Source organism: Lissotriton helveticus, chromosome 5_1 (assembly GCF_964261635.1).
Source record: "Lissotriton helveticus chromosome 5_1, aLisHel1.1, whole genome shotgun sequence".
NCBI classification, from domain to species: Eukaryota; Metazoa; Chordata; class Amphibia; order Caudata; family Salamandridae; genus Lissotriton; species Lissotriton helveticus.
The window spans coordinates 1,971,918,945-1,971,942,898 of NC_136065.1; the positions used below are offsets into that span (position 1 = coordinate 1,971,918,945).

Genomic DNA, 23,954 nt, shown 5'->3' on the forward strand with positions numbered 1-23,954 from the left:
CGCCGTGTATTAGTTTCATTTTTCTTGACAATGTAAATAACTGTGTCATTTTGTTTTTTGATAAATATAAATTTGAAATGTGGTTATGGTGTTCATTGCCTACTCAATAACCTTTTCTCCCATGTAGCTCGGTTCTATAAATGCAGATTGAGTCGCATTTCTAATTTCAAAAAATGTGGATTAAGTCAATCTAATCAATAGTCTAGGACCATTGTTTTGTTTATGTCAGTGACAGAGTGACACAGTGCATGACTTAAGCAAAGGTTCAGTTCCCTCCAGAGCTGCAGCCCCTGCATAGCCTAGAAGAGCCTATCTCCTTCTAAAGACCTGTCCGCATTAAGGTGGGGCGGGACCTCCACGTGGGCGTCGGTGCGTCGCCTCACTGCTTTCTCGCAATGCGAGAAGAAACATTAAATGGTAAATACCATTTTATGTTTGTGCTTCTCGCACTGCGAGAAAGCAGAAGAACCGTTTGATTGGGGGGAGCGGGTGGGCGGGTCTGGGAGGAGTGGCTAGCCCAATGTTGAGGGCACTGACTATTTGGTCGGCCCCAGGTCCGACCAAACCAGTTGTGCACACTCTCCCTTTTTCTCCATGTAGGCTTCATGCAGTCTGCAAGGAGAAAACGGCCTCCCCATAGACGCCTGTGCAGAAGGCGTCCTAGCCAATCACAATGCCACCATTGCAGATTGGCTTTGGGGAGTGGAGGGAGGCTGCCTGGGGCTGCTTCCTGCTGTCAGCTGCCAGTAAATTCAACCTCACATGATGGTTCCAAAAAGGAGGAAGGTTGAGTTGTTCACTTCTGGTGTACTTAGTGCTTGAAAACAGCAAACACCTTCAGCGTTCCAGTCTTTTGGTGGTTTCTGGGATGATTAGGCATCTTCCAGCTGCCCTACCCCCAGGTGCAGTGCTCGGTATGCACCTGAAATTCCCCCGACTGGAGCTCCTGCCTCGTACATTGGCAGCTACGAGGGGTTGGAGGAGCTCACAGTGTTTCACTCCATGGAATTCCGTGAAGTTAGATAAAAACTCCACAAGATTCTGTGGAGTTCTGCGAGCGAGTGGAATCAGCATGTTGCGCTGATTTTTAATGCTAGGAGCGTGTTTTGCACAGCAAAATCAGTGCGAGCGACACTACACAGCGCGCCAGGGGGTGCTGCTTCTTTGCAGCTGCTCGAGTACATTTTCTACTCGAGTGGCAGATTTCTCACATTTGCCCGTGACCACCCTCGTTGAAAAAATCTCACAGTGTGCCATCCTAGTGCCTGAAAAGTGCACAAGGGGATGCTAATTCTCGCTCACCAATTTAAAGTTGATGAGTGATGTGCGAGAAAAAACTCCACCATATAGCGGAGTTTTGCCAGAACTACCTGTTACAAGCATAATGCGGAGTGGGCAAAACTCTGCGAATTCTGTTGGCAGAGTGTAATTTATCGCCCACCCCTAGGAGCTATGTGCTTCTGTCGGGTACATCCTAGTGCTTTGCATCGCAACTGAAGGGAACAGAATTTACCTTGATTTCCCCCTCGGACATCCCAAGCTAGTAAGGTCAGTTTCAATGCCCCTGATGCACGATAAGAGATAACATAAGTGGCAGAGAGCCAGGTGTGTGCTACTACTGGCCATGGCTACCCAAAGTCCACTATCTCATCAGTCGGACCGGAAGTGGACTGTGGCTATAATTAGGGCCAGCTCTTCTCCTTCCACCTCAGGAATACAAAATAATTGAGCAAGAGGGCGCAGGACAGACCAATGACAACCTGTAGTGTAAAAACGGCTTCTTTAATTTGCAAGGTGCAAATATCTCCCCGCCCCCCCAAAAAAAACCACACACACCGAGATAGAACTCTAGGTCAATTTGCCATAATAACTAAACATCTCACTATACATCATTATTCACCTTCCTCCCCACCTACTCCTGTCCCTAAGTACCACCCACAACTCCCCAAACTCAACTGTCTGTCACTGTGCCTACTGCCTGTGGTGGGGCGAGGTCAGGGCCTCGCGCGCAGCGCTAATTAAGGAATGGGACACACACACAGCACTAGTAGGGTATGCCGGAAAGACCCCGAGCGGTCTTCCGCCTTTTAATATATACCTCGGGGCGTGCCCGTCCCGAGGGTGAAGGCGTGCATGTGTGTGTGTTGTAACAATGTAGGTGAGAGGCCGGGTGGCTCTCTACATCCCTCCTTCAATTTAGTTCACATATAAACTATCTCCACATAATAGCTATGGGGAAGTGCATATAAAGTCTCGAAGTCTTTGGCTTGGCCCCGGATGGGGCCGCAGCTGGTATCTGTGGTTGGTCCGGGCAGGAGACTCAACAGCCCCGGCCGGGGTTGTTGTTTCATCTCGGGAAGAAGAAGTGCCCCCAGTTGTTTCACTTCGGGGCACACCAAGGTGACGCCTGTCTTCTCCTGGCTGGTCACAGCTCGGGAGGGGTACGGAGTTTTGGGCCCCTGTTCTTCCATCATCCGGACCATCTGCGCCGACATCGATGGTTTCATCGGCTTCCTGGGGAGTGCCATCCGGCACTCCTACTCGTTTGAAACAAGATACATTCCGTGTGACAGTCTGTTGGCCGAGGCGGGCCGTCACCATTGTTCCTTGAACCCTCTCCACGACCCATCTCTCTGGTTCGAACGGGGTTCTAAATTTCCACCCAGGGTGCCGATCTTGTACCACAACGATGTCTCCTTCTTGCAACCCTGGGTATCTGGCATGTCTTTTTTCGCTTGCTTTCTGGTTCGTGATCGTTCTCCTGGCCTGGATGGCATCACCATCTCTCTCTTCCGGGGTCCAGGTAGAGGACGCAGGGATGTTGCCTCTTGGTGCTCTTTTGAACAGGACATGTGCCGGTGCGCAGTGAGTGGTGCTATGCGGGGTCTGTCGGTATGCACTCAGGAATTGGTCTAACGCAGCTTCCGGATCTCTGCCATCGTTGACGGCGATGCGGAGCGCCCTGTTGAGAGTCCGCATGAGCCTCTCCACTTCGCCGTTTGCTTGCGGCCACAACGGTGTGATCTTGCGGTGCTTTATCCCTAGACTCTCCAGGTACGTTTGGAACTCTCGCCCTTGAAAAGGTGGTCCATTGTCCGACTTCACCTCCTCCGGAAGTCCCATGGTGGCAAAGACGTGGTCCAACGCTTTCTTGACCGGTCCAAATGCTGTGGAGGAGAGCAGTTCCACGACGGGGAATTTTGAAAAGGAATCCACGACAACCAGCGTGTGTCGGCCATCCGGGAAACTCCCGAAGTCTATGCTCAGCTGGGTCCAGGGCGCTGTCGCCGCTTCTTCAGTGATGACTGGGGCTGGGGCCGGGTCCGACCCCGTGATTGTGCAGGCATGGCACGAGCGCACCATCTCATCCACCATGCGATCCATGGCCGGGAACCATACTTTGCTGCGTAGTCTGGCCTTTGTTTTGGCTGTTCCTTGGTGGCCCGTGTGAGCGATCACGAGGGTCTGTTGTTGGAGGCTTGCTGGCACCACAATGAGGTGCCCTCTCAGTACAACTCCTTCATCGCCGACGCTCAATTCATGGCGGATTTGCCATAGCTGTTGTCGGGCATGACTAACCTCCGGACGAAGTCCTTGAGCTCCTTCCAGAAACCTCGTCCAGCTTCCAGTGTCCAGGGCAGTCTTGACGCGGGTCAGAGTCTCATCTTCAGCTGTGGCTCTTCCCATCTCCTGCAGGGTGAGGGTCTCCGGGCAGGCAGCCACGGACACCATGTGGACGAATGCTTCCACCAACGGGCTATCCGCCAGTGGGATTGCTTTTCTGGTGACATCCGGATGCCTGGATAGATAGTCCGCTGGATTGTGGGCGCCGGGCCGGAAGACTAGGGTGAAATTGTAGCCTTGTAGCTGTACGGCCCATCGTTCAATCCGCGGTGGGGCAAGCCTGGAGGACCCAGCGAACAGGGGCAGGAGTGGCTTGTGGTCGGTCACGATGGTGAAGGGTTGGCCACAGAGATACAAGTGGAAATGTTGGCAGGTCCACTTGATGGCCAGCGCCTCTCGCTCGATTTGAGCATATCGCGTTTCAGTGTCCGTGAGAGCCTTGCTCGCATAGGCGACAGGTTTCCAGTCGTTCTGGCCATATTCCTGCAGTAGAACGGCGCCGAGACCCACGGGGCTGGCGTCCACGACCAGTTCGGTCTTCCTGCATGGCTGGAAGTAAGCCATCGTGGCCTTGTCCAGAAGGCTCGCCTTGATTTCCTGGAATGCTTGGTTTGCCGCGCCAGTCCATTCCCATTCATGGTCCTGTCTAGTGAGTGCGCGGAGGGGCTCGGCCAAGTCGGCCAAGTTAGGTATAAATCGGCCACAGTACGTGGCCATCCCGAGGAAGCTTCTCACCTCGGTGGGGTTTCTGGGCGTGCTGGCATTTTGGATCGCTTCCGCCTTCTTCGGGTCAACCCGGAGCCCTTCGCGCGTGAACCGGTAGCCAAAGAAGTCCACCGCTTCTTGGTAGAACGAACACTTTTCCCTGTGGAGGGTTAGTCCATGTTCCTGTAACCTCTGTAAGGTGGCCCTCAGATGGGCATGGTGTTCCTCCAGCGTGTTCGAATAGATCAGAATGTCGTCGCTCAAGTTGATGACCCCACTCAGCCCGGACAGAACTTCCCTTATTGCATTCTGAAACACTTCGGCCGCCGATGACACTCCAAAACTTAACCTCTTGTATCTCCGGAGCCCGACATGTGTGGAGAAAGTCGTGATGTATCGGCTGTTCTGATCAAGTTCCAACTGGTGGTAACCCGCGTTGAGATCAAGTTTAGAGAACCATTTCGCCCCGTTGAGGTTGGCGACGATGTCGTCCATGGTGGGCGTGATGTGGCGCTCCCTTTTCACTGCAGTGTTTGGCAGCCTCATGTCGACGCACAACCTGATGGCACCAGGCTGCTTGGGCTTCGGGGCAACCACCAGTGGAGACACCCACGGAGTCGGTCCCGACACCTTCTCGATGACATCGAGGTCTTCGAGCTTCTTCAGCTCCTCTTCGACCTGCGCGCGGAGGTTAAACGGCACTCTTCTGTGACGCAAGGCGACGGGACGGATGGTGGTGTCTATGTGCTGTTTGATCTTCTTGTCTTTGAGCTTTCCGAGGCCGCTGAAGAGCGCAGGGACGTCTCCTAGTATGGTATCAGCGTGTGATTGGTGGACTTGGTTGGCGAAGAAGACCAGCCCGAGGTCTTCTGCTGTGTTGCAGCTGAGTAGTGTCCCTTTCTTACCCTCAGTTACATGGAACCGGGCCTCCGTTGTGTACTCCCCATTACGAATGGTGGTGCTGATGACGCCGCGTAGCGGCATGGGTTCGGTGCCTCCATAAGTGTATATCCGAGCGTTCGTCGGGGCTAGTGTGGGTTTAGGCGACATCTGTTCATACTGGTCAGAGTCCATGACATTCACGGAGGCTCCGGTGTCAATCAGTGCCCTGATCTCCGACCCTTCCACCGAGATCGTGCACATGGGTGGTGGTCTCTTCCGGGTGGATATCCTGCTAACATAGGATACTACATACACCTCATCGTCTTCCTCGTCCTCATAATACGGCTTCCGTTCTTGGGCCTTCGTGTCAGGCGGCGGGTGTTCTTGTTCCAGCGACAGCTGTCTCACTCTGGATGTCATCGACCGAGATCCATACCCGCCTCGCGCCCTTTGGGCGTTGGGCCTGTATCGTCCTCCTTGGCACACCACGGCAAAATGGTTGAGTCTGCCGCACTTCGAGCACGTCTTTCCTTTCGCATTGCACACAGCGGTCGCTGCATGGTCTCCCCCACAGTAGGCGCACTGAGCATCCCGGGTCTGCCACTGTCGAGCTCTACCTCCCGCCGGTCTCCTCTGTATCGCGTCAACAGTTTCCTCCTTGATGGGCGCCATTTTGGGCGCGGCTTGCGGGGCTATGGGGGACCGGAGCGCCAGCTCCATTTCGTCTGCTCTGGAATCCGACAGTTCATGGGAGCGGGCAAGGACGAGAATGGCATCCAACGTGATGCCCGGTTGTCTGAGGATGAGCTTCCTTAGAAGTTTTGATTTGCAACCTACGATGATCTGGTCCCTGATTTCCTCACGTGGTTCTGTAAACGGGCAGCTGCTGGCCAGCCGGCGCAGCCTCGCATGATACATGTCCACTGATTCGGCCTCAGTTTGCCACGCCCGCTTAAACTTGAACTTCTCATAGTCTGTGTTGACCTGGGGGTCAAAGTGGGTGTTCAGCGCGGCCAACGCCGCTTCATAGTCATCGTCCTCGCCGTTGTTCGGGAGAGACTCGAATAGGTCATAGATTTCTGGGCCCCCATACAGGATCAGAAGTGATCTTTTCACTGTGTTATCTGTCTCTCTGGTGCCTCTAAAGTAGAGGTTCAAACGCCCCAGCCACGCTTTCCATCTCGGCGCCGCAGTTGCTGGGTCCGCAGTCTCGCTGAACGGCGGAAGCGGGGCCACTCCAGTGTGGGCATGGCTGACTATGCGAGTGTCTACTCCGCGCCGTGGAGGTGGGCGTGGCGTGGCGGTATGTGCGGCCGTCCACGTGGGCGCACCCCCTGTGGCGGCGTCGTTCATGATGTCGACCCTTCCCTTGGATCACACCCCACCTGCGCGGGCCACGTGGCGTGGGACGGAGTTAGGATGGTGAGCAACGATAGAACAGTTGCACTTGCCAATGCTTGATGGCACTGTTGATCACTGTGTATAGACGTGCAAAATGATGGAACAGTTGCATTTGCCAATGCTTGATGGCACTGCTGACCCCTGTGTATTGACGTGCAATGGTCCACCGTGAAGTTATTGTATTTGCCTTTCTCCCTTATGTTTTTATTCTTTTCCTTCCTTTGCGTGGTAGCAGACTTCAATATCCCCCACCTGCTCTTAGTGAGAGCCCAGGCGCGCAGGACACGGCAGGAAGCAGCAGAGGGCCAGACACGCGTTGGAGGCACCACGTGTTCCTGCCTCGGGGCTGACGTGCAGCGTCTCCCCTGTTCACCCCTCCCCCTCCGGGGCAGCACGCCAATGAAGCGCACTCGCGCTGGATGCGGAGCGGGACAAACCCGCAGACGGCAGCATGAGCAGCGCGGGGGCCGGGCAAAGGCCGCGGGGCGAGGCACTCACCGGGCGGCTCCCGCCAGCTGAACGCGCTCCGATCAGGGAGGCGCGTGGGCGGGGAGCTGACTTCAAGCAGGCACAGCAGGCCGGCGGACGAGCTTCGCGGCCCGGGAGAACAGCTGAGCAGGGGCGGCCGGCAGCAGACGACAGGTGAGGAGCGGACAGCTCCGGCAGGGCGGCCAGGCACACGTAGGAGTAGAACCGGCCTCGTCGCCAGTGTGGTGGGGCGAGGTCAGGGCCTCGCGCGCAGCGCTAATTAAGGAATGGGACACACACACAGCACTAGTAGGGTATGCCGGAAAGACCCCGAGCGGTCTTCCGCCTTTTAATATATACCTCGGGCGTGCCCGTCCCGAGGGTGAAGGCGTGCATGTGTGTGTGTTGTAACAATGTAGGTGAGAGGCCGGGTGGCTCTCTACACTGCCTACATCTTGAATGTTATTTACTTCATAACACTGCAAAATTTTAACTTCCTGCCTTGTGCAAGTGTCAACTTACTCCCATCCCCCAACGTAACTGCTCTGTCCACCCCAACAGGCAATAAAACCGATCAAAATGATTAAAACATTGCAGCAAACTGCCAACTCATATCTGCTTCATCAGTGACAAAACCCATATATGTATAGAACTCCTCCCCTGTGCACCTGACCCAACCAATCAACCTGCCCATGACCCCATAAACCACCTAATAAAAAATCAGGGGGCGGACGGGACCAAAAAGGATGTCCTGCCTCTACACCAGCCACCATGTCAACCTCTATAAAATGGTGGCTGGTGGCCCAAAAGTTCCAAAGTCATACCTGTTGCCCCACCCCAGAACCAATCCCGTTCTGCAGTCTCGTGGACTGCGCCACCTGCCCAAATCAGACGAGGTACTTACTGCCCCAGGCGGGTTGCCCCCAAAAAGCTTCAATTTTGTTCCACTGTGGAACAGGGCTTCATTTCACTCTCAGCTATGGTGCAGGGAAGCTGGGTGAGTGATTTAAATGCTGGCCACTGACATCCGCAGTCGGGCATCCGTTTAATTAACTAGAAGGCCAAATGAGCCTGCCATCCTTCCGAGGTTTGGTAAACTGAGTAGCAATACATGGGGTATAATCTATTATTTCCAACACCTAGGGCCTGTGATACTGTAGTAATGCGCTAGATGGATGATTAACCGTATGATATTGCTTTTATAAATTGCCCATGTTGTGTGCGTTAGAGCACGTAGTTATCTCTCTCTCTCCCCCCACCTTCCCAAATCCCCTTTGAGCTTTCGCCCCAAAAGCCCAACCAGTGCTTAAGGAAGCCGGCAGCGCCATCGTGTGGCAGGGAGAGGCCCTGGCTGCTCCCAGCTGGCGCGTCGAAGGAGCTGACACGTTTCCCGCCCGCTCGCGCCTTGTCAAGCACACTGTCAGCGCCCCTGACGAGGTGGCACGCGAGGTCTCTGAACTCTTGACAGGGCGCGCGTTGACGCCTTCACTGGGGCCTGACAGATGCTCACCTGGCGCTGGCACTTGGAGCCACTGCCTAACACGGCTGACACAGCGGGAAGGCCTGGTGTGAAGGGAGCATTCGAGGCGGTCTGATCCAGCCCTCCCCTCAACCCCTGGCCCTGGGAGAGCACTCGTCTGCTCTTTGACCCTGCCTTCTCTTTCTTCCCAGAGGTGAAAATCGGTAGAATCTTTTTGGGGTGACGCCTCCCTCAAGCTTTCTTGATTTCTTTCTTTCAAAACAATTCATATAATTTAAAATAAAAATGTACCGTTTCTGAACGTTTAATGCTTACCTTGAGTTTCCTCAAGCTAAAAAGTACGTAGTGGCCCCCCGTCTTCTGGACTGTGAAGATAGAGGTTCTGATAAGTACATAGTAGATTGCTGTTGGGGTGCTACATAGTGCTACCAGGAATCCGGAGTGCTTTCTTACAATGGACACTTTTACAAGTAAATCTGCACTAATTGCGTATTAATAATATACATTTTGAAAGCAGTCGTTTTTATCTTAAACCGACTTAAAATAATGGCTTACATATTCAGAGAAGTTTCTGTCACAGTCCTTGACCATATAGCATGATAAACACATATGTTCCTGTTCCTCAGTGCACCAAGTAGGTGCACTGGGGAATAGTGTTACACTGTATGGGGAATCTATTGACCCTCCGAATTCACTCCAGACATCTGCAGTGGTGCATTAACCAATGGAGCTTTTCCATCAGAGCACTGCATTTCTTACAGAATGGTTTAGCTTGCCTTTATTTGTCATTTAAGTTACGTATCTTACATTTTTAACAGTTGCCTGTAGGTGAAAGGCCAATGAAATAGGTACAGCACATTTTGTTGTCTGTAGCCATGTCCCTGACCCCACCCCGTAACACTCAGGATCACAGTCCCCATACTTTTTTATGCACTAATTTATGAATCAGCAACTTTATGTGCACTGCCCAACCTTGGTGCCCCCATCAGGCCTCGCAAGGCCATACCCCTTCAGTCACCACCGGGAGGCAAGAAGGGAGTTCAGACTTCAGGCCAGTTCCGTGATTGGTTTCCTGATCACCCCAGGGATAAGTTAACTCAGCATCATATCATTCTTATCCAGGTAAACTTTAATGTTATTGCTGGCATCTTTTGTGGGGTGTTCAAGGGTCAAGACGCAAGGACTCTTGTATGTGACTGGAGCATGCACAAGCAGGCAGCAGAAAGCGCGGCTGTGATTGGTTCGTCAGGATTTATCCAAGCACAGGTTTGGCATCAGCAGCCTGAATGACTGGCACACTCCGGTTTGGTTGAGGGGGGAGTTGATGGACATTTCAGATGACTACTGATTGTGTGGTGTGTGGCACTAAAGACTGACCAGTCCATTGGTCTAAAGCTGTAGGGGGAATGGCCCAAAGCCTTTCAAATTTGTGACTTTGTGCGAAGGACAATCTACTATTCTATTCCATTCCATTCTATTCTATTCAAGGCACTTCTAAAGTGCCTAGCTAGCCAACGGGCATCCCAGCGCTGAAAATACCATAACTAAACTAGGCAGAGGAACAAGCCGTGGCCGGTGCTTTGCTTGAATTGAAAACAGTGTTTTTTTGTTTTGAAGAGCTTGTGTTTGGGAAGCTCTTTGCCAACCTTGTTCAAGAGAAGACCCTGACTTTCAGAAGGCAGCAGTCGAGACTGCATTACGATGACAGAGGTGTGTGCTATCACCAGATAGAGGAGGTCGTTTAATAGAATGAAGGACTTGGATGCTAAATGCAAAAAGATTATTTTTGAGTTTCTGGTGTGAGGCATGTGATACTGTTCTTATTGTGTGTTGCAAGCAAAGTAGCCTTTGTGTTACTACTGTTCTATAATGCACATTTTCTTTTTAAACATCTGTTCATTGAATATTTATCAGCGTACCATGCAGTACATTGTATCACATCCCCATTATACGTGTGTACATTGCATTCCTTCAATAGAGAACGTAACAATGATTTAAACATTAGAAACAATAAAGAAAATAAAGAAAAGGTATTGGTACTTTAACTCTGTTGATCCTCCTGCAGAGTCGATATCTTACAACGACATCAATTACCCCTGGCTGCAAGCCAAGTCCCATTTTTGACTAATCCTATCCTTGTCTCTCTTTCTGAAACTATTCGTCACTTGGCAGAAAGCTATTGTGCTTTGAAGCATTCAGTAGCCATCTGATCCCATAATCCCCATCTTCCCCCCACCATCCTGTTGCCATCAAGGGCTCAGGGCGGCCACAGTCGTTCCCCAACCCACTGGTTGTGATCCTGCGTCCAGAGGGACACTTTGCCCCGAGACTGCACATTCCGCCCATCCTCCACCTCTTGTTCTGTGTGCTTAGTGTCTGGAAGTGCAGCCCAGGTTTCCAAGTCCTCCTGCAGCTTGTTATCCCTGCAACTAAGTTTCATATGTATTTCCTCAGCGATCGCCCACTCGTCTACGTCATGCAATGCACATTTTCACTTAAGCACTTAGGTGTCTATGAAACCCGGGTTCCAACATTTAGCCTTGGGCTATAGGAGAGGTGATCGCCAAAGAAAGAAAAATAAAATAGGGTGCAGGTAGGACAGAAGAGATGGTCTCCCAAGCCACCAATCCAACATGTTTGTTAACTGGGGAGCAACCAGACCCATGGTATATGGGCTGGGGGGCAAACACTTTAAACAATGGATTGGGAACAACACCAGCTTCACAGCTATCATGAGACAAGGGAACTGCAAACTATGGATGGTAAACATGTTGGACAAACCTACTCAGGTTCAAGAGAACAAGCACATTTTTACAGCAGCAGAATACCTCTTCACCAGTTGCCCGCTGTTGACTTAATCTTGATATGTCCCATGCATATTATTGTTGTTAGAAACGGGGTAGCGTGGTGCGGAGCGGGTGGGCTAAACTCGGAGGCATTGTGTAAAGCATCTGCGCAGCACACCCACAGGTGACACACTAGGCACACTACAAAAAGAGCCCACACCAGGTTAGGTGAAAAAACAGCATATGTATTATGCAGAACACGTCATAAGGCAATCACAGTTGTACCACTGTGCCAACTGGCACTGGGTAGCAGTCTACAGGGGGACTATTTACACGGCAGGGCCAATCGGGCCGCTGCCCGAATCATCACAAGTACAAAGAAAGAATAAATGGAAAGTCCATCAGCAATGATAACTGTAACCAGTCAATTCCTACTGGTATACCCTGCGCATAGCAACATTGCGACACGCATTGGGGGTGAACATAAGCATCACCACAATAGTGTCAGGCATGTAAATACATTAACAGGTGGCATCTGGTTGGCATGGAACCATTAGGCATGAAAGCATTAGGCCTAAACTGAAAACCTGCCATGTAGGCATTAGGGGAAAAGCGTTACCATCATCAATGCAGTAGGTATACAAACGGATCACTGAAATTATATCGACTACCAAAATATCGAGTACCTAAAATATCGAGGAAAAAATATCGAGGGACATAATATCGAGTTCCTATCTTTACAAAGGTAAGTACAAAAATATCGAGTTTAAAATATCGAGTATTAAAAATATAGACTGTCAAAATATCGTTTTTTTTATATGTCTTTAAAATAATTTGAAAAGTATTATAATAATAAATATATTTAATATAAACATTATTAAATTTATTAAAGAAATGTAACATTATTAAATATTGAATGTAACTTTAAAAAAAATATAAAAAATATAATACATATATATATATAAATACATATTTATATGCCTTTAAATTAAATTACAACTAATATATTAATAAATATATTTAATATAAACATTATTAACATTATTAAATACATGTAACATTATTAAATAATTAATGTAACTTTAAAAAATATATATAAAAAAATTAATACATATATATATAAATACATATTAATTAATATAACATATATAATAAATTTACTGTAGCATAGCAAAAGGTTTAAATTTAATGTAACCACTCCAGTGGGTGCTAAATTAGGGAGATCGTTGGATAGCGTAGGGGTAAAAATTACTATTCCCACTCCAGTGGGTGCAAGAGTAGGGAAAGCGTTGGATAGCGTAGGGGTAAAAATTACTATTCCCACTCCAGTGGGTGCAACAGTAGGGAAAGCGTTGGACAGCGTAGGGGTAAAAATTACTATTCCCACTCCAGTGGGTGCAAGAGTAGGGAAAGCGTTGGACAGCGTAGGGGTAAAAATTACTATTCCCACTCCAGTGGGTGCAACAGTAGGGAAAGCGTTGGATAGCGTAGGGGTAAAAATTACTATTCCCACTCCAGTGGGTGCAACAGTAGGGAAAGCGCTGGATAGCGTAGGGGTAAAAATTACTATTCCCACTCCAGTGGGTGCAACAGTAGGGAAAGCGCTGGATAGCGTAGGGGTTAAAATTACTATTCCCACTCCAAAGAGTGCAACAGTAGGGAAAGCACTGGATAGCGTAGGGGTAAAAATTACTATTCCCACTCCAGTGGGTGCAACAGTAGGGAAAGCGATTGATAGCGTAGGGGTAAAAATTACTATTCCCACTCCAGTGGGTGCAACAGTAGGGAAAGCGCTGGATAGCGTAGGGGTTAAAATTACTATTCCCACTCCAAAGAGTGCAACAGTAGGGAAAGCACTGAATAGCGTAGGGGTAAAAATTACTATTCCCACTCCAGTGGGTGCAACAGTAGGGAAAGCGCTGGATAGCGTAGGGGTAAAAATTACTATTCCCACTCCAGTGGGTGCAACTGTAGGGAAAGCGCTGGATAGCGTAGGGGTTAAAATTACTATTTCCACTCCAGAGAGTGCAACAGTAGGGAAAGCGTTGGATAGCGTAGGGGTAAAAATTACTATTCCCACTCCATTGGGTGCAACAGTAGGGAAAGCGTTGGATAGCGTAAGGTTAAAAATTACTATTCCCACTCCAGTGGGTGCAACAGTAGGGAAAGTAAATACTTCATATATATATATAATTAATAGAATATAAATAGCAATTAAAATTATTTACCAATACCAATTAATTTGTATTACCAATTATATTTTATTTAATTAACAATTAATAATTAATTAACAGTTATAATTAATTTACATATTTAATTAATTATAATTAAATTACTTCCCACCCTATTCCCCTAAAAACCCACAACCCACTACAGAAAATTATTTACTAAAAATAATTTTTTTATCAATTATTCAATTATAATTAATTACCAATTATATTTTATTTAATTAGCAAATATTAATTATTTAACAATTATAATTATTTACATAATTAATTAATTCTAATTAAATTACCTCCCACCCTATTCCCCTATAAACCCACAACCCGCTATATAAAACAATGTACTAAAAAACTTTTTTTTATCAATTAATCAATTAAAATTAATGACCAATTATTTTACAATTGTTTACAAATTAATACTTAATTAACAATAATTATTATTGTACATATTTAATTAATTATAATTAAATTACTTCCCACCCTATTCCCCTATAAACCCACAACCCGCTATAGAAAATAATGCACTAGAAATTATTTATTTATCAATTATTCTATTATAATTAATTACCAGTTAGAGTTTAATTAATTAACATTTATTAATTAATTAACAATTACAATTACATTACATGATTAATTAATTATGATTAAATTACTTCCCACCCTATTCCCCTATAAACCCACAACCCGCTACAGATTTATATTACACAATTATTAAAAAATATTAAAAACTTACCTTATTTTCTATCTAGTCGATATTATGTCTAGTCTATATTTTTGATTCGATATTTTGGCTATTATTATCGATATTACTCGATATTTTTGTAGTCTATATTATGTCTGGTCGATATTTTGGCTACTCTATATTTTTTACTCGATATTTTGTCCAAACGATATTTTGGATTCGATATTATGTCTGTTTACCATACAAACAGTGCATGCATAACCATCAGTAGTCAGCCTTAGGGGAAAACATTGTCAGTAACATAGAGCATTAGGCAAGAACATCTGCAGTAGGCATAGACCTGTGAACATAGAAACCCATTAGGTATCATCTCAGCGCGAGGCACATGGGCCTAAACACCTGGGCATGGATACCTTACAAGTACATTAGGCATCATTGGGTCCTCCTTCATAACAACGTAATCCCTGGCGGGACACCTGTGGTAAGTAAATCGGTACTGGACACGTTGGAGCCCCCCTTTGGGACTCAGTACTCAAAAATGCCCCCCCACTGGGATTTCGGAAGTAGTATCGTGCCCCACGTCGCGGCTGTAACAAAATAAGTACTGGCATTGTGTAATCCCCCTTCTGGGACTCTCAAATCCCAAATGCCCCCGTGGTGCAGCTGCCCGCTTCGGCGGTGCAGCTGTGGCCCAACCACAAGTGCTGGCGGTTGGGAGCCCCTCTGGGACTCGTGAACCAAAAAAATGCCTTTGTTGCAGCTGCCCACTGTCTGGTGGGGCAGCTGTGTCAAGCTCTGGCACAGGGGGGCGGGCACCGGCAATGTGCCCCGACACCCCCCCAACCACTGGAAGCCTGAGCCCCTTGTTGGAGTGACCCGCTGCCAGACGGGCCGCTCAGACTCTGTGCCTTGCACAGGCACCGCCACCAAGGACCACCCAGGAGCCCCACTCACCGTCTGGGGCAGGACTCCTCGGTTCTTCGCTCTGCTCCCTCGCATTGGAGCAGCTTCTCCTGACTTCACCCGGGACCCGGGACTTCAGTGTGGTGCAGGAGGCACGCAGGGGGCTCTCCTTCCCTCACTGGGACACAGGCAGCCCCACCTAGGGAGCGAAGTCTCAGTCGACTTTTGGCCCATCTGCCAGCGCGGGGTAGGCTCCCGCCTTGCCCCTTTACAGACACGGGGCTCCCATCAGCTCACGAGAGCCCTGCACCACCACCGCCTCACTTCTGGCTTCCTCCGTGGCGGGTCTTCCTTAAGGCGCTCACGCCAGTGCCAATCGCAGCACGGCTCCCCCGACTTCAGCAGGGGAGCCCGTGCAGTGATCATCGGCGATTCCTCTGCGCGGCAATGAGGGGTAGGCTCCCACCTACATAAAGCACCACGCGGGGTGGTCACCCGCTGTTTCCCATAACGCATAAAGCGGGGTAGACTCCCGCTGTAGTTTGCAATAGGCAGTTCTCCCGGGCCGCGCGGCGGCTCTCTTCTTTTTCTTGCGGCAAGCTTAACGTGCGGGCTGGGCACCCGCTGTTTTTAAAGACATCAATGAGGCGGGCAGCAGCCGCGAGTGAGCTATATCATACGGGGTGGGCTCCTGCTTTTAGCAAGTAGGCAGGGGGGCACCTCACACGCCAGGGTTTCCTAGTAGTGCTTTGGCTGCACAACGCTGCAGGCGCTAGCTCCTTTCTTCCTGCAACCAGTCTGGAAAAGTCCTGAGTCGAATGTAACGCTCCTGGGACTATCAGATAGCGTACCACCACCACCTCACTTCTGGCTTCCTCCGTGGCGGGTCTTCCTTAAGGTGCTCCCACCAGTGCCAATCGCAGCACGGCTCCCCCGACGTGAGCAGGGGAGCCCGTGCGGTGATCATCGGCGATTCCTCTGCGCGGCAATGAGGGGTAGGCTCCCTCCTACATGAAGCACCACGCGGGGTGGGCACCCGCTGTTTCCCATAACGCATAAAGCGGGGTAGGCTCCCGCTGTAGTTTGCAATAGGCAGTTCTCCCGGGCCACGCGGCGGCTCTCTTCTTTTTCTTGCGGCAAGCTTAACGTGCGTAGCTGGGCACCCGCTGTTTTTAAAGACATCAATGAGGCGGGGAGCAGCTGCGAGCGAGCTATATCATGCGGGGTGGGCGCCTGCTTTTAGCAAGCAGGCAGGGGGGCACCTCACATGCCAGGGTTTCCTAGTAGCGCTTTGGCTGCACAACGCTGCAGGCGCTAGCTCCTTTCTTCCTGCAACCAGTCTGGAAAAGTCCTGAGTCGAATGTAACGCTCCAGGGACTATCAGATAGCGCCTCTCTCCTGGCAATATAGGAACTAGTGCCCACGCTCCTCACTTCCTTCTAGGCACAGTGGTAGCGCTCACTAGGCGCTAGGTCCCAGGAATGTAGTCAGGGTCCCACAGAATAGCGCTACAGGCTTCAACCCCTCTTCTCTAGCGAGTGGAATATAGCGCTCATGAGGCGCTAGGGGCCAGGAGACAGTTAATGCAGGGCAAGATCAGCAGGCAGTAGGGCAGCACACCAGACATGAAGCAGCAGGTCCTAGAAATAGTCATCCTACATTACAATGGCAATCCTGCTAGCACAGCAGTCTCCACTCCAGCAGAGTCTCTCACTAGCCCCGTGGACAGCAGAGGGGCACAGATGGGCACAGGGCCTTGTGGCTGTACCTCCTGGCAGAGTGTCCCCTCTCAATTAAGTCCACGCTCCATCTGAGCACATGGAGGCAGAGCCCCCCTATGTATACCCCCCTCACCCCACCTACCAGAAAGGGCTAGAACCTTCTAGAAGGCTCCTGGCAGTTCCAGTCCCAACAGTCACTGTGGTGGAGGTGTAGGGCACCCTGTCACTTCAAACACAAGACCGCCAACCCACTGCAGGCAGGCGGCACAGAGCACACAGCAATGGCGTCCATTTTAAAAGTGACATTTCCTTCACTGGTGAAAATAAACCTCTGCACACCATTGCGCAGCATTCATTATTTTCAGTTCAGGCACACCACACATGGAATATACAGTTTCTACCATGGGGTTTCTAAATTGAGCCTGTGTGAGGTAGACAACGCACACACTTTGCACTGCTAACCAGGCAAAGTGTTCAGAATCCTGAAACCATCTATTCCATAACAGCAAAAAGGCTAGGGGGAAAGGCAAAAAGTTCCAGGATGACCCTGCCAGCAGGGCCAAGTCCAAAAATCATAATAACAATACCAATGTATTTTATACAGTGCCTCCTACCACACTTCTAAGTGCTGTAACGTACAAGTTGTACTATTACCTCATGTAATGGTATTCAATTTAATGACCTCAGAGGAGTGGAAGGCTGAGTCAGTCTTACTGGGATTGTTGAACTGTCGATCACTGCATACCTCAGCAGCGAGTGTTCTATCACTGAGCCACCTTTATAAATGCATGCACTTTATATCAAGGCCCACAGGTCTCTAGCAACACTAGTAAGGACGGTGGGTTCTGAAACTTTTGTAAGGACAGCCAGTACAGGCGTGTGGTGCCTTGATGAGGCGGGGGGAGGCTACGCCACATTAGGACTCAAACAGAGGAAACAGGTGACTCCACTGACTCCCATCCCAAAACAGCACATGCTGCAGACACATTCTAAGAGCGACCTCAGACTCTTCCTTCACACTAAACTGCACTATAAAAGAGCTCCCATTTTTGTCTGCATAGACCAAACAATTACAGAGGAACACAAGTTTGGAAACCCAGCTAGTGGCTTCCCACCACCACTCCACATACATGCCATGACACTCGCCAATCATACATTGGCATTGGCCCCTGCTTTTCTCTCACTGGTCTACCACCCTCAGTAATAATACCCAAGTCTCCCCTTGCTTTCCTTGACTTTTTAGTGGCAGCTCTGATTGGGTGGTGGACACTTTATTATATGGGTGCTCAAACTCAGTAAACATCAGAAGTCAGCCAGAGGTGACGATATAACTCATCTTAATACATTAATAGAACAATTGAACTCTTGAAATAAAACACAATAGTGAAAACCCAAAGTACTTGGCACATTCAAGCACCAACATGTGATCACTAGAGTAATTCAATGTTAATCTAGGAGGCTAAACTCACCCTCATTTTTGCCTAAGGGGTCAAATTCTCTAGCACTTCAGAGGGGCTCAGGTACTTGCACTTACTACCAGATATCCAGCCAGTACAGGATCGCACAGTATTTGTAGGGTCCATTCCACTCTACAACAGTCTAGTAGAAATTCAGGTGAACTCAGCATGTTTGGCTCCTGTGTTTGAACCAGTGCTTAATTTGTAAAACAATAAGAACCAGGGCCCTCGTCAGGAGGCCATAGCAGCTTGCACCACCCATTGCCACTGACAGTGCTGCCAGTGATACTACCTGCACAACTACTAACCATCACACTGCTACCAGTGTGACAATTTTGACTCAAATCTATAAGAATGAGTTGGGCGGCTAGTAATAGCAATTTTTCAACAAATATTGAATTAATAAATATCTGTTGTCCTGCTCATCTCTAAATGACATAAACAGCTCCACCACGTGGCAGCTGTCATATGTTCCAGTGTTGACAGTTAAACGCCAGTGCCTAGCAACGGAAACCACTGGCACAATTTAAGCACTGTTTGGACCAAAAGTGTAGGAAAGTCCACCAACCGGGAAAGACAAACTTGTAGGAGAGACTTGGGTGTTGGCACAATGTTTTGCAGTCCATGGTTCTCGAAGTCTCTCCGTGTCCTGAATCTTCCCTTGGCTGCTTGTATGTCAAAATAGTGTTAACATTATCGTCTGACAGAAATATGATGGCCTAAATATAGTGTACAAAAATATCGTCAAAGTGGGTGTGGATTTTCTGTTATTAACTCTAATGCGAAAATATTTTTGCAAATGATATATAGAACGCAATAGTTCTGTCAGACAATATTTTGTTTTCTATACTTGGGTAGCATACACCCTTGGCTGTTGGTTGCCAGTTGGGCTTACTAGGGAAACAAAATTGGCTAGCTTTTTCGCTCTGGCATGTAATAGCTGATTATTTGTTTTGGGCCGCAGGCTTCTGGGAGCTTGTGGTCAGTTTTAGGGGTACTGGTCAGCATAATGAGATCGTGTCTGAATGCTACTTTTTTTGTTTGTTTGTTTGTTTGATTTTACAGAGTTTTATATAGCGCAAACTTGACCCGGTACAGGTTATCAGAGCGCTTTACATAGCACCAGTTGCATTACATGAGGACACTTTCATTTTTGTTAGGCGCAGGGAGATTAAGTGATTTGCCCAGAATCACAGGATTTTAAGCGTCATTGCAGAGACTCGAACCCGGTTCCCCAGATTCGAGGTCGACCGCCCAGCCTTCAGGCCAAATTTTTTAGAGTCCAATGGATCAGAAACTGTGAGGACTGATATCTCTAGAATCTACAATCACGATAAAGCAAAGAGATCGTCCTGCAAAGGGGAACGCAGTAACTCAGGCACGCACTGTAGATATGCACATGCAAGACAAAATGGAATCGCCTGGGAGTAGTGCTTAATTTGTAAAACAATAAGAGCCAGGGCCCTGTCAGGAGGCTGCTGCAGATTGCAACACCTATAGCACCTGTCAGCCCTGCCAATGACAGCATCAATGTAACTACTGACCATCACACTCCTACAAGTGTGACAATTCAGTTTATTCCAGGACACCCAAAGCTATAAGAACGGATATTGGCACCTATTAGCCATTTTGAATGTATATATAATTCATAAACAACTGTTGTGTTCATCTCTAAATTAGATACACAGTGCCACCATGTGGCAAACTGTCATACGTGCTGGTGTTGAGAATTAAGTGCTTGTGCCATGCACCTGAAACCACTTGCTGAAATTAAGGACTGCCTGGGACCCACACACTCGGACAGATATGTCAAAAGTTGCCACTGGCGTCCTATGACCATATTAGATTTTGCATGTGGCTGCTAGGTCTCACAAGAAGGCGGTACTCTCATCTCCATCAAAACTGCCACCAAACAAACAGTCGCCCATAGTTCGCAAGAGGTGTCACTTCCTTTGGAAAAAAGGACCCGCTCTTTGGGGTGCTCACTGACCATGGCACCTGAGAAGTAGCCCCTGGGAAGTCTCTGATTTCAAAATGCATACAGAAGAACACTCGGTAGGTGCAGGATATTGTGCAGATTTGGAACTCGGTGTTGTAGGGCGGTAAAGAAGTTTGGCTGCTGATTTTGAGGTGTGATCATAAAGGGCAGACAGTGTCCTGGGGCTTGGATTCGATGTTGTCTGATGGTGGTGAGAAATCACAGGCATGCTGGAGGAGATTGCTGATGAGCTTGTACATTGCTTGGAGGTAGGTCTTGTGGTAAATATGGCACATGGGGTGCCATGGGATAACATATGTCATCAGCCAGTGTTGCATAGGAGGGTCCAAGACTGAGCTGTGTCAGCACTTCATCAGCATGATGCCTGCCGAAGTGATGTGTAGTCACGGCTGCCGCTATCATCAGAAGTGTGTGCACAAGGATCGCAGAGGTGTAAATGTGCGTGCAGTGCAGTAACTAGTGGTGGGCACTCACAGCTGCCGCTATCATTGGAAGTGAGTACATATGGTTCTCAGAAGTGTAAATGTACGTGCAGCGTATGTGCAGTGTCTAGTGATGTGATGTGATGTGATGTGATGTGTAGTCAGCGCTGCCGCTATCATTGGAAGTGAATGCAAATGGTTCTCAGAGGCAGTGCTTTAAATGGGTCGGTACTCACCGGTACTGAGTGCTGAGTACTGGCACTTCTTATTTTTACCAAGCTGAGTACCAGCACTTCTCAACTGCCAAGGAGAGTACCAGTACTCAGGGTTGAATTGATAAGGAGGGCACTGGGCCGGTGCAGATGGCCAGCTGTGTCCCTTTTTTTTAGCAGCGTATTTGCTGTTTTTCCATTTGTCTGTATTATTAAGCTGTGGCAAGCGGCACGGTGGGGCCTGAACGGCCTGCTGGAAGCCTGCTGCTGCGGCAAGTGGGCCTCTGCTCTCTCCCCACCCAGATGAAAGCTCTCTTTGTCCTCAACAGCCCCATGCTGAGCCTCCATGCTGGGACATCTTGTTAGATAGTGTATGGGACATTCTCTGCTTGCCTTCTGTGACTTTGAGTCCATTATGGTCGGGGATGAGGTGGTGGGGATTACCTAGGCGGACTCCCTCATGCCCAGGTGAGGTGAGAGGTGGTCTACTGACCTTCCCATCAGAGGCCAGTATTGTTCTGCCCCTGGCCTCTTCCATGCTGGACTCTGCACATGCTCACAACCCAGCAGTGCTCACTATCTGCCACTGAAAGCTTGCCGACCGTGGGGCCTTCTGCTGAGGGGAGAGGACGGATAATGGGGTGAGAGAAGGTGAAGAGTGAAGGGGCCAAGATAGAAGAAGCAGAGAAGAGTTTAAAGGGGAAAAGATAGACAGAAGGGGTAAGTGCAGACAGAGAGGGGGAAAAGATTGAGACAGCTATGGAAAGAGTAAGAGAGGTACTGAGAAATAGAGAGAGTGATGGTAGAGAATGACAGGATGCAATTGGGGTAAAGCGAGTGGGACGGAGTTAGATACAAATGGGAGAGAAGTGAGGAGGCGGGATCGAGAGGTTAGAGATGTGAAGACTGATAGAGAGTGTTTGTCTGCTTGTTTGTGTGTATGTTTGTGTGTGAGAGAGAAATGAAATCAGAGCCGAGGAGAATCGGGACACTCAGGAGGTATTTGAAAAGAAATGCGTGGAATACTTGTTTTGTGTGTAGGTGTGTGCACTCTTGAATATAAAAGAATTGCGCCAAATGCAAGTAAGTAGGAACAGTATGACATTAAGAAGCTACAAATATTACAAAACAAGGAAACATTAACATGTGGTATTTGGCATTCATTTTGTATAACTAGTTAGCACATATTGTTTATATTGATACATTTCTCACATGTTTTGGATTGTCGTGCAATTGGTATATATGCCCTTCTCTGCGCATATGAAAAGTTTGAGACAACTATCAAGGACAAAATGAATACTCAACAGAAGTGTTTTTGTATCATCATGTCTCACCCCGCCTCTAACCCCGCCCACTTCCACACCCCTAGCTCAATTTAATGAGTACCTGTACTTATTTGTTTCGATTTAAAGCACTGCTCAGAGGTGTAAGTGTATGTGCAGTGTCTAGTGATGTGATGGGTAGTCATGGCTGCCGCTATCATTGGAAGTGAGTGCACAAGGATCGCAGAGGAGTAAATGTACGAGCAGTGCAGTTAATTGTGGTGTGCAGTCCCGGCCTCCACTATCATTGGAAGTGAGTACATATGGTTCTCAGAGGTGTAAATGTACGTGTAAATCTACGTGTAGCGTACGTGCAGTGTTTAGTGATGTGACTTGATATACAGTCACGGCTGCCGCTATCATTGGAAGTGGGTGCATAAGGTTCTCAGAGGTGTAAATGTACGTGCAGTGTCTAGTGAAGTGCTGTGTGGTCACGGCTGCCGCTCTCATTGGAAGTGAGCGCACATGGTTCGCAGAGGTGTAGTTATGCGTGGTGTGCAGACACAGATATTGATGTTGCTGGTGCATGCCCTGTGATGGGGTCTTCAGTGTGTCTCTGGTTGGGCAGAAAGTGGCTTAAGCAGTCACAGCTGCATGGAGTTGATTGTAGAGACAGGGTCAGTTATTCACTGACTGGGCCTGCACAAGCCCAGTGTTGGTGATGTGACACAGCCAATTCATACACTGCACCATATGTATGAAGCAAGGTCAAATTTGCCTTTTATAACGATTCACAGATATCCTTTCTCATTGCTATTAAAGAAGCAAGATTCCTCCTGTGAACCCTTACCAACAGAGACACAGGCCTGCAAGGGACAGAAGTCCCCTCCCCTGAGGAGAAGACAGAGGTAACCAGACCAAACATATGGCATATTGTGAAAGGGGCATGGTGAGAGACTGCTGCTGCCAATTCCCCCATGCTCAGCTATGTTATGTTATGTTGATTTGTATAGCGCACTAATCCGAGAGGGTCTCCAGGCACTATATATTGCACAGCTAAGTCGGTCTTTCACAGCTTCCATCTTGGTAATGGTAATAAACAGTGGCAGTCAGTAACCACAGAAGGCACTTATGCTTATGGTGAGGCACAGGAAGAGTCAGTCAATAAACTTTATTTCGATCAAAAATAGAATCATAAAAGTATAAACAGATTAAAAGAAACATTACAAATTACACAAATAATTTAAAAGGACCATACAGTTATGTTGACATCCATAAACATATTATATATCCATAAATTTGATTTGCAATACATTTAGGATACATGTAAGTTAAAAGGTCACATATATTAAAAAGAGAGATTTTATAAAGTGCATGTGCAATCCATAGGGATATCAATCTACACGCTGATTTCATAGATATAGATAAAAAAATATTCATGATGATAATCAATATCGGTTTCTGATGGTGAGCGCCAGTCTAATAAAACTAAGCACAGCACTACATATGGCTGGAGTTGATAGTGAGAGTAAGTATTCGTATCCCTCTTTGTAATAGCGGGATCCAAGGGTTAACAAAACAGGCCTAATAAATCGATTTCTTGGATCTTTGTACAAAGTACAAAAAAGAACAAGATGGACAGTGTTTTGTGAGACTTTGTTATTAGAGGGGCAAGGGGGTAGTCTCTCACACCAACCCACTTGCTTTGGAAAAGCAAATAGGAAATGC

The 23,954-nt window shown here is 48.3% G+C and overlaps 1 protein-coding gene across 3 annotated transcripts in view; it reads left to right on the top strand.

Moving 5' to 3' along the window:
- The window catches only part of PPP1R1B (protein phosphatase 1 regulatory inhibitor subunit 1B), a 350,866-nt gene that overhangs the window by 317,882 nt on the left and 9,030 nt on the right, over positions 1–23,954 (top strand). The window lies entirely within an intron of this gene.